Source organism: Aegilops tauschii, chromosome 6 (assembly GCF_002575655.3).
Source record: "Aegilops tauschii subsp. strangulata cultivar AL8/78 chromosome 6, Aet v6.0, whole genome shotgun sequence".
Lineage (NCBI taxonomy): Eukaryota > Viridiplantae > Streptophyta > Magnoliopsida > Poales > Poaceae > Aegilops > Aegilops tauschii.
In genome coordinates this window covers 448438998-448449037 of record NC_053040.3, presented here as the reverse complement: position 1 = coordinate 448449037, position 10040 = coordinate 448438998, and positions in this window count along the sequence as shown.

The following is a 10040-nucleotide window of genomic DNA, read 5'->3' as shown; positions in this document are numbered from 1 at the left end:
GGTACTTTTGTCATGTGCTTTTAGTAGAACACTGCCATGCCTTGTTTTGCTATGTTAAGCTCCTGTAGCATGTTGATTCCGTGCTCTGAACATTGCAACCTGATGTTATTTCTGCCATGTCCAGTAATTTCACCAAGTCTGTGAACCTGTTATTATTTGCAATCTTGCCATGTCCTTTTGAGCTTGTTCTAGTGATTTCTGGAGATAGCTCAGTGTTCATGTTTTGTTGCGCTTTACCTTTACATCATGTCCATGCCTTCTGTTTTCATGTTGAGTTGCTGAAGCATATTGTTTTGATGCTTGCTTTACGCCTAGTTGCTGTTTTGGACAGGTTGTTGCTATGTCTTGTTTGGAGTGTATGTGTTGCACCGTTGCTCCGTTTTGAGCATGCTCTATATGAAACTTGCTTAGTTTTGCATGTAGTCTCATATTATCATGTTGCATCCTTGTGTTGAGGTGTTTGCTTGTTGTTTGTATGCATTTTGCATCAATGCCATGTTTATCTTGTTTTGCTCATATCTTCTAGGCCGTAGCTCCGAATCTAATGAACTTTATATGTAACTTGACTAGAATTTTGTGTAGATCATCATGGTGCTCTTTAACTTGCTGTTTAACAACTTCAACTTAATGCTTGTTCAGTTCTGGACTAATTTCGAAATTTGCATATGAGGACTTACCGGAATTGTTATATGTTGTTTCCGGCCTCATTTAAACTTGCCTTGATGTGTTGCTCTTGTATGCATCCTCTCTTGCCATGAGTAGCTTCATATAGCCTCGTCATGCATCATTCTTGTTTGAGCATCATGCCTTGTTCATGCGTGGTGTGTTTACCTTGTTGTGTGCTTCTTCTCGTTAGTTCCCGTGTCGTTGCGATCGTGAGGATTCGTTCGTCTTCGTGGCTTCATCTTCTTCATGGATTCGTTCTTCTTCCTAGCGGGATTTCAAGCAAGATGACCGTCACCTTGGATCTCACTACTATCATTGCTATGCTAGTTGCTTCGTTCTATCGCTATGCTGCGCTACCTATTCACTTGTCCTTCAAGCCTCCCAAATTGCCATGAACCTCTAACCTTTGTCACCCTTCCTAGCAAACCGTTGTTTGGCTATGTTACCGCTTTGCTCAGCCCCTCTTATAGCGTTGTTAGTTGCAGGTGAAGATGAAGATTGCTCCATGTTGGATTATGTTTATGTTGGGATATCACAATATCTCTTATATTACTAATGCATCTATATATTTGGTAAAGGGTGGAAGGCTCGGCCTTATGCCTGGTGTTTTGTTCCACTCTTGCCGCCCTAGTTTCCGTCATACCGGTGTTATGTTCCCGGATTTTGCGTTCCTTACACGGTTGGGTGATTTATGGGACCCCCTTGACAGTTCGCCTTGAATAAAACTCTTCCAGCAAGGCCCAACCTTGGTTTTACCATTTGTCCAGCCTTTTTCTTTTCCCTAGGGAGTCGCTCTCTCGAGGGTCATCTTATTTTACCCCCCCCCCCCCGGGGCCAATGCTTGTCTAAGTGTTGGTCCGAACTAGAGCCCCTTGCAGCGCCACCTCGGGGAAACTTGAGGTCTGGTTTTAGTTGTATGGATTGCTCATCAGGTGTTGCCCTGAGAACGAGATATGTGCAGCTCCTATCGGGATGTCGGCGCATCGGGCGGCTTTGCTGGTTTTGTTTTACCGTTGTCGAAAAGTCTTGTAACCGGGATTCCGAGACTGATCGGGTCTTCCCGGGAGAAGGAATATCCTTCGTTGACCGTGAGAGCTTATAATGGGCTAAGTTGGGACACCCCTGCAGGGTATTATCTTTCGAAAGCCGTGCCCGCGGTTATGTGGCAGATGGGAATTTGTTAATATCCGGTTGTAGAGAACTTGACACTTGACCTTAATTAAAACGCATCAACCGCGTGTGTAGCCGTGATGGTCTCTTCTCGGCGGAGTCCGGGAAGTGAACACGGTTTCTGGGTTATGTTTGACGTAAGTAGGAGTTCAGGATCACTTCTTGATCATTGCTAGGTTCACGACCGTTCCATTGCTTCTCTTCTCGCTCTTACTTGCGTAAGTTAGCCACCATACTTGCTTAGTCGCTGCTGCAACCTCACCACCTTTACCCCTTCCTTACCCCTTTTAAGCTTTGCTACTCTTGATACCCATGGTAATGGGATTGCTGAGTCCTCGTGGCTCACAGATTACTACATCACCAGATGCAGGTACAGGTTGTGCGATGATCATGACGCGAGAGCGATGTTTACTTGTTTGGAGTTCTTCTTCTGCTTCTTTTCGATCAGGGGATAGGTTCCAGGTCGGCAGCCTGGGCTAGCAGGGTGGTTGTCGTTTGAGTTTCTGTTTATGTTTCATATGTAGTCGGATGTTGATCTTATGTATGATATATTGATGTATTCTTGCCGCACTTGTATGCCTTGTATGTATCCCCAAATATTATGTAATGTTGATGTAATGATATCCACCTTGCAAAAGCATTTCAATATGCGGTTCTATCCTTGGTGGGGCCTTCGAGTCTCTTTAGGATAGTATCGCATATTGGGCGTGACAGAAAGGGCTAGCACACGGCGGCAATTTGAAACGGGACAAGCGTCGGTGTTTATCCTGACAAACGGTGGTCTTCACCCGCCAAAGGCATTATCCATGACGCGCAGGGGGCTTGTTGGGGATATAATTATTAGATATAACCCGCCCAGGAGGGGCCGGGTCATACCCTTGACGACTTAAAGATGAAGATGGTGGGTCATGAAGGAAGCCCATTAAGGGCCCAAGACCTGGAGGCGACTTGAGGCCCAAGAGGATGAACCGCTATATATGTAACCTATATTGTAAGGCAAGCTTTATTAGTCACCGGGCCAGACACGTTGTGTATGAGCCGGCCGGGACTCTGTAAGCCGTCGGCCATCAACCTATGTATATAAAGGGGTGAGCCGCCGGCGGGTTAACTCAAGAAACAACAAGTCGAGAACTAGGTCAAGCGTATTCGCTCCCTGGTAATCAAAACCCAAGCAATACAACCCAAAGCAGGAGTAGGCTTTTACCTTGTTGAGAGGGGCCAAACCTGGGTAAACTCTCTGTGTCCTTTGTCCCGTTTAACCCCTTCAAGCTAACTATGTCGCGATGGCTCCACACCTAAGTCCTTTCGCTAGGACATCTGCCGTGTTAAGTCCACGACAGTTGGCGCCCACCGTGGGGCCAGCGCACGGTGGTTTCGATTTCTTGAAGGGCAACTTCGTAGGGATCAAGGGATACGTCGTGGGCCAGATGACCAAGAGCCGCCGTGGCAAGCTCTACATCGACGACACTGGCTGGGGCCCCGAGGCCGGCTCAATTGAGTACGGGTGTTGGGTCCCCTTCGGCTGAATCCACGTCTTCATCGGCAAGATCGGCGAATCAGGCCCTGAGCCGGACACCTACACCGACATCGTTGAGACGGCTCAGCGTGCGCGACCCACCAGGGATCAAGCCGCTGTGAAGCACGCCTTCGTGGGTTTCATCCATGGGGCAGAACTTGAGGAAGGATCCGTGTCTGGTGGTGAGACGGCCATCTACTCTGATGGTGAGTCATCAACCAATGAGACCGATTCAATGTATCAACTGTAGGACGGCCGGCTCGAGGGCTGTTCCGATGGCGACAGTATTCCGGACCCCTATGAGCCACCGAACAGGGTTGCAATCTTCATGGCCGGTACACAGCCGGTGATTAGTTCGACAACCACTGCAGCTATGACCTCCAGCTCAATGGTCGCGGCAATGGCCGCGACTAGCTGCTACCTCTTGAGCACTGCGTTGGTTTTCCCTTGAAGAGGAAAGGGTGATGCAGCAAAGTAGCGTAAGTATTTCCCTCAGTTTTTGAGAACCAAGGTATCAATCCAGTAGGAGGCTACACACGAGTCCCTCGCACGTACACAAACAAATAAATCCTCGCAACCAACGCGATAAGGGGTTGTCAATCGCTACACGGTCACTTACGAGAGTGAGATCTGATAGATATGATAAGATAATATTTTTGGTATTTTTGTGATAAAGATGCAAAGTAAAATAAAAGCAAAATAAAAGGCAACGGAAATAGCTAAGTGTTGGAAGATTAATATGATGGAAAATAGACCCGGGGGCCATAGGTTTCACTAGTGGCTTCTCTCGAGAGCATAAGTATTTACGGTGGGTGAACAAATTACTGTTGAGCAATTGACAGAATTGAGCATAGTTATGAGAATATCTAGGCATGATCATGTATATAGGCATCACGTCCGAGACAAGTAGACCGACTCCTGCCTGCATCTACTACTATTACTCCACACATCGACCGCTATCCAGCATGCATCTAGAGTATTAAGTTCATAAGAATAGAGTAACGCTTTAAGCAACATGACATGATGCAGAGGGATAAACTCATGCAATATGATATAAACCCCATCTTGTTATCCTCGATGGCAACAATACAATATGTGCCTTGCTGCCCCTACTGTCACTGGGAAAGGACACCGCAAGATTGAACCCAAAGGTAAGCACTTCTCCCATTGCAAGAAAGATCAATCTAGTAGGCCAAACCAAACTGATAATTCGAAGAGACTTGCAAAGATAACCAATCATACATAAAAGAATTCAGAAGATTCAAATATTGTTCATAGATAAACTTGATCATAAACCCACAATTCATCGGTCTCAACAAACACACCGCAAAAGAAGATTACATTGAATAGATCTCCACAAGAGTGGGGAGAACATTGTATTGAGATCCAAAAAGAGAGAGGAAGCCATCTAGCTAATAACTATGGACCCGAAGGTCTGAGGTAAACTACTCACACTTCATCGGAGAGGCTATGGTGTTGATGTAGAAGCCCTCCATGATCGATGCCCCCTCCGGTGGAGCTCCGGAACAGGCCCCAAGATGGGATCTCACGGGTACAGAAGGTTGCGGCGGTGGAATTAGGTTTTTGGCTCCGTATCTGGTAGTTTGGGGGTACGTAGGTATATATAGGAGGAAGGAGTACGTCGGTGGAGCAACATGGGGCCCACGAGGGTGGAGGGCGCGCCCCCTACCTCGTGGCTTCCTGGTAGCTTTCTTGACGTAGGGTCGAAGTCCTCTGGATCACGTTCGTTCCGAAAATCACATTCCCGAAGGTTTCATTCCGTTTGGACTCCGTTTGATATTATTTTTCTGCGAAACTCTAAAATAGGCAAAAAAAACAGCAATTCTGGGCTGGGCCTCCGGTTAATAGGTTAGTCCCAAAAATAATATAAAAGTGTATAATAAAGCCCAATAATGTCCAAAACAGAAGATAATATAGCATGGAGCAATCAAAAATTATAGATACGTTGGAGACGTATCAAGCATCCCCAAGCTTAATTCCTGCTCGTCCTCGAGTAGGTAAATGATAAAAACAGAATTTTTGATGTGGAATGCTACTTGGCATAATTTCAATGTAATTCTTCTTAATTGTGGTATGAATATTCAGATCCGAAAGATTCAAGATAAAATTTCAATATTGACATAAAAATAATAATACTTCAAGCATACTAACTAAGCAATTATGTCCTCTCAAAATAACATGGCCAAAGAAAGTTTATCCCTACAAAATCATATAGTTTAGTCATGCTCCATTTTCGTCACACAAGAATGCTCTCATCATGCACAACCCCGATGACAAGCCAAGCAATTGTTTCATACTTTAGTAATCTCAAACTTTTTCAACCTTCACGCAATACATGAGCGTGAGACATGGACATAGCACTATGGGTGGAATAGAATATGATGATGGGGGTTATGTGGAGAAGACAAAAAAGGAGAAAGTCTCACATCAACGAGGCTAATCAATGAGCTATGGAGATGCCCATCGATTGATGTTAAGGCAAGGAGTAGGGATTGCCATGCAATGGATGCACTAGAGCTATAAATATAAGAAAGCTCAACAAAAGAAACTAAGTGGGTGTGCATCCAACTTGCTTGCTCACGAAGACCTAGGGCACTTGAGGAGGCCCATTGTTGGAATATACAAGCCAAGTTCTATAATGAAAAATTCCCACTAGTATATGAAAGTGACAAAACAAGAGACTCTCTATTATGAGGATCATGGTGCTACTTTGAAGCACAAGTGTGGTAAAAGGATAGTAACATTGTCCCTTCTCTCTTTTTCTCTCATTTTTTTGGGCCTTCTCCTTTTTTATGGCATTTCTGTCTTTTTTTTATTCCTCACTTGGGACAATGCTCTAGAAAATGATGATCATCACACTTCTATTTACTTACAACTTGATACTAGAACAAAGTATGACTCTATATGAATGCCTCCGGCGGTGTACCGGGATATGCAATGAACCAAGAGTGACATGTATGAAAGAATTATGAACGGTGGCTTTGCCACAAATACTATGTCAACTACATGATCATGCAAAGCAATATGACAATGATGAACGTGTCATGATAAACGGAATGGTGGAAAGTTGCATGATAATATATCTCGGAATGGCTATGGAAATGCCATAATAGGTAGGTATGGTGGCTGTTTTGAGGAAGATATAAGGAGGTTTATGTGTGAAAGAGCGTATCATATCACGGGGTTTGGATGCACCGGCGAAGTTTGCACCAACTCTCAATGTGAGAAAGGGCAATGCACAGTCCCGAAGAGGCTAGCAATGGTGGAAAGGTGAGAGTGCGTATAATCCATGGACACAACATTAGTCATAAAGAACTCACATACTTATTGCAAAAATCTACACGTCATCAAAAACCAAGCACTACGCGCATGCTCCTAGGGGGATAGATTGGTAGGAAAAGACCATCGCTCGTCCCCGACCGCCACTCATAAGGAGGACAATCAAAGAACACCTCATGTTTCAAATTTGTTACATAACGTTTACCATACGTGCATGCTACGGGACTTGCAAACTTCAACACAAGTATTTCTCAAATTCACAACTACTCAACTAGCACAACTTTAATATTACTACCTCCATATCTCAAAACAATCATCAAGCATCAAACTTCTCTTAGTATTCAACGCACTCATAAGAAAGTTTTTACTAATCTTGAATACCTAGCATATTCGGATTTTTTAAGCAAATTACCATGCTATTTAAGACTCTCAAAATAATCTAAGTGAAGCATGAGAGATAAATAGTTTCTATAAAACAAATCTACCACCGTGCTCTAAAAGATATTGTAGCGACCAGACCTCAAATGGCCTGTGCTGCTGTGCACCAGTGTCATCCCTGGATCAGTAATGCTGACACGCACAGTATAAATGGAGGATTTATAACAGAGTAGCAATCACACACTTATTACATCGAATATCTCCGAAGAGAATATGTATAATAAACATGGCTTAAGGCCATCTAATAACGATAACAGCGGAAGACTTGGAAGAATAGTGAGTCCATCAACTCCAGCGGCATCACTGAGTATAAGACCATGACCTAAGGCACCTTACTCGTCGTCTGAAAAGTCTGCAACATGAAACGTTGCAGCCCGAAAATGGGTCAGCGCATAGAATATGCTGGCAAAGCAACACATAGAGAACAATGAACAATGATAAGGCTATACTATATGCATATATGGCTGGTGGAAAGGCTCTATGGTCACATTTTTTTACGAAAAGCCAATTTTATCCTACTACAAAGGAATAAATTTTATTTAACTATCATGGTGGTTGAAACATTGAGAAGGTACGTCCAACTCAATCCCAATTAAGTAACATCATTAACCCAACAAAATTAATTATAAGTATCACGGTGATGAGATTCAAATGATAATCCAGATACTAGATACTCAAGTTGTCCATAACCGGGGACACGGCTAATCATGATCAGTTTGTACACTCTGCAGAGGTTTGTGCACTTTTCCCACAAGACTCGATCGCCTCCGCTTGATTCTCGCACTGCATGATGTTTGAGAAACGGATGACCGAGACACAGTCTTTCAGAAACAGTCACTCTCTACTCTGGATGGACCGGTACACCTACTTTCCCCTACATCTGCTAGTCCACCTCTTCAAGAGATCCTGTAACCTACTCAGCTATGCTAGAGCCCATAATAGCTTGCGGCTGCACACGGAAGTTTCTAGCATGAATAATCTTATGATCCCTTTGAGCCTGGGTGGCGGACCTTATACATACAGACAACACTGGGTTCTCCAGGTGCCTCAATCCACCCAGATGTGAGTTTTAGTTGCCACCTTAAGTTGAACCATTATTAAACAACTCACATCTGTCATGAATAACTCTCAAACCCAATCCACGTCTACGCATAGCATGGCAATAATAAAAGCAACGTAGAAGTAACTCCCAAGGGTTCGATAAAGAACAGGTAATAGGTACTACCTCAACTACTTCCCAATACCCACAGTTTAATTAGATCCTAATCATGCAATGTGTTTGAGGGAATAGATCTAATGCAATAAAACTGGGTATGAACGGGGTATGATCAAAGTGTTACTTGCCTTGCTGATGATCCGCAAAACCTAGCGAGTCGAAGTAACAAGCGGCACACTTCGGGTACTCTATCGCAAGCAAACAAGCATACAATCAGTACTCATCTAATGCACAGGTAAAACTCGAAAGAAAGATCCAACCAGAAAGTTCAACTTAAGAACTCCGGTTTGCAAAAAGAATCAACTCGAAAGAAGCAACGAAAGTCAAACGGCGAAAGAAAGAAACTTCGTTTGCTAATATGGATCTAGGTCAAATTTTACTGTAGCAAAAACTTGTTTGAGTAGGTTAAACGGAAAGAGAATTTCGAGACGAAACTCTAGGCGCTTGAATCACCTGATTCCGATAAACGAGCGAAAAGTTAAACAGATTCGAAAATTCGATCAGAAATCGAATCTGAGAAAATAACGAGTAAATCCGTCGAAAAAAAACGGACGAACGGTTAAATAACGGACGTTCGTTAACAGAGAAAAACCGATGAATGCGTTCGTGAAGACGAACGATTCGGTGAACGCTCGTGAAATAAGAAAACCGAAAAAAAACCGATCTAGGGTTTTTTTTAAACAAAAGTTTTTTTTTCAAAAACCGGTCAACACGAACGGGCAGTACCTCGTCGGGCTTCTCCGGCGAGGGGCTCCGGCGGGGCTCCGGCTCGGGGGGGCGGCTCCGGCGGCGAGGGGGCGGGCTCCGGCGACGGGCGGCGAGGCAAAAGCGGCGGCGGCGGCGGGGGCTAGATGCGGCGGCGGCGGGCGGCGATGTGGCGAAAAACGGAGGTGGGGGTATATATGGAGGGGGGGTACTCCGGCTTGGGGAAGGGGCATCCGAGGCGGCGGCGGCTCCCGTGCTCCCGGCGGACTCCGGCGACGTCGTGGGGAGGAAGGAGAGCGCGGGCGGGGATGGGCCGTCGGCTGGGCTCGGCCCAGTCGGCGCGGCGCGTTTTTTTTTAAATATGTTCCGCGGAAAATATTGCGTAGAAAAATAAATATAAATCAGAAAAATATGAAATAAATTTTTCCCGTCTAGTTAGAAAATCTAGAATAGGGTGAACATTTTTAAAATCAAAAATAAATATTTTGAAAACATGCATATTTTTAAATGCAATAAAAATTGCAAATAAAATCCAATAAATTCCAAATAATGTTTTTAACATTTTTCCTCCAGTATTTCAATGTTTTTGGAGAAGTCATATTTTCTCCTCTCGCTTATTTATAAATTGAAATATTTTTCCGGAGAGAAATAATTAAAATCCCAATCCTCGTTTGAAAAAAACAAATAAGAAAATTCGAGAAAATCCCCAACTCTCTCCGAGGGTCCTTGAGTTGCTTAGGATTTAGCGAGGATTTGTCAAAGTGCAATAAAACATGATATGCAAATGATGATCTATGTATAACATTCCAAATTGAAAATTTGGGATGTTACAAACCTACCCCCCTTAAGATGAATCTCGCCCTCGAGATTCGGGTTGGCTAGAAAACAGGTGGGAGTGGTTTTTCCGTAGATCTTCCTCTCGCTCCCAGGTGGCCTCATCTTCTGTGTGGTGACTCCACTGAACTTTGCAAAACTTGATAACCTTGCAGCGGGTAACTCGGCTGGCATACTCGAGAATCTTAACTGGCT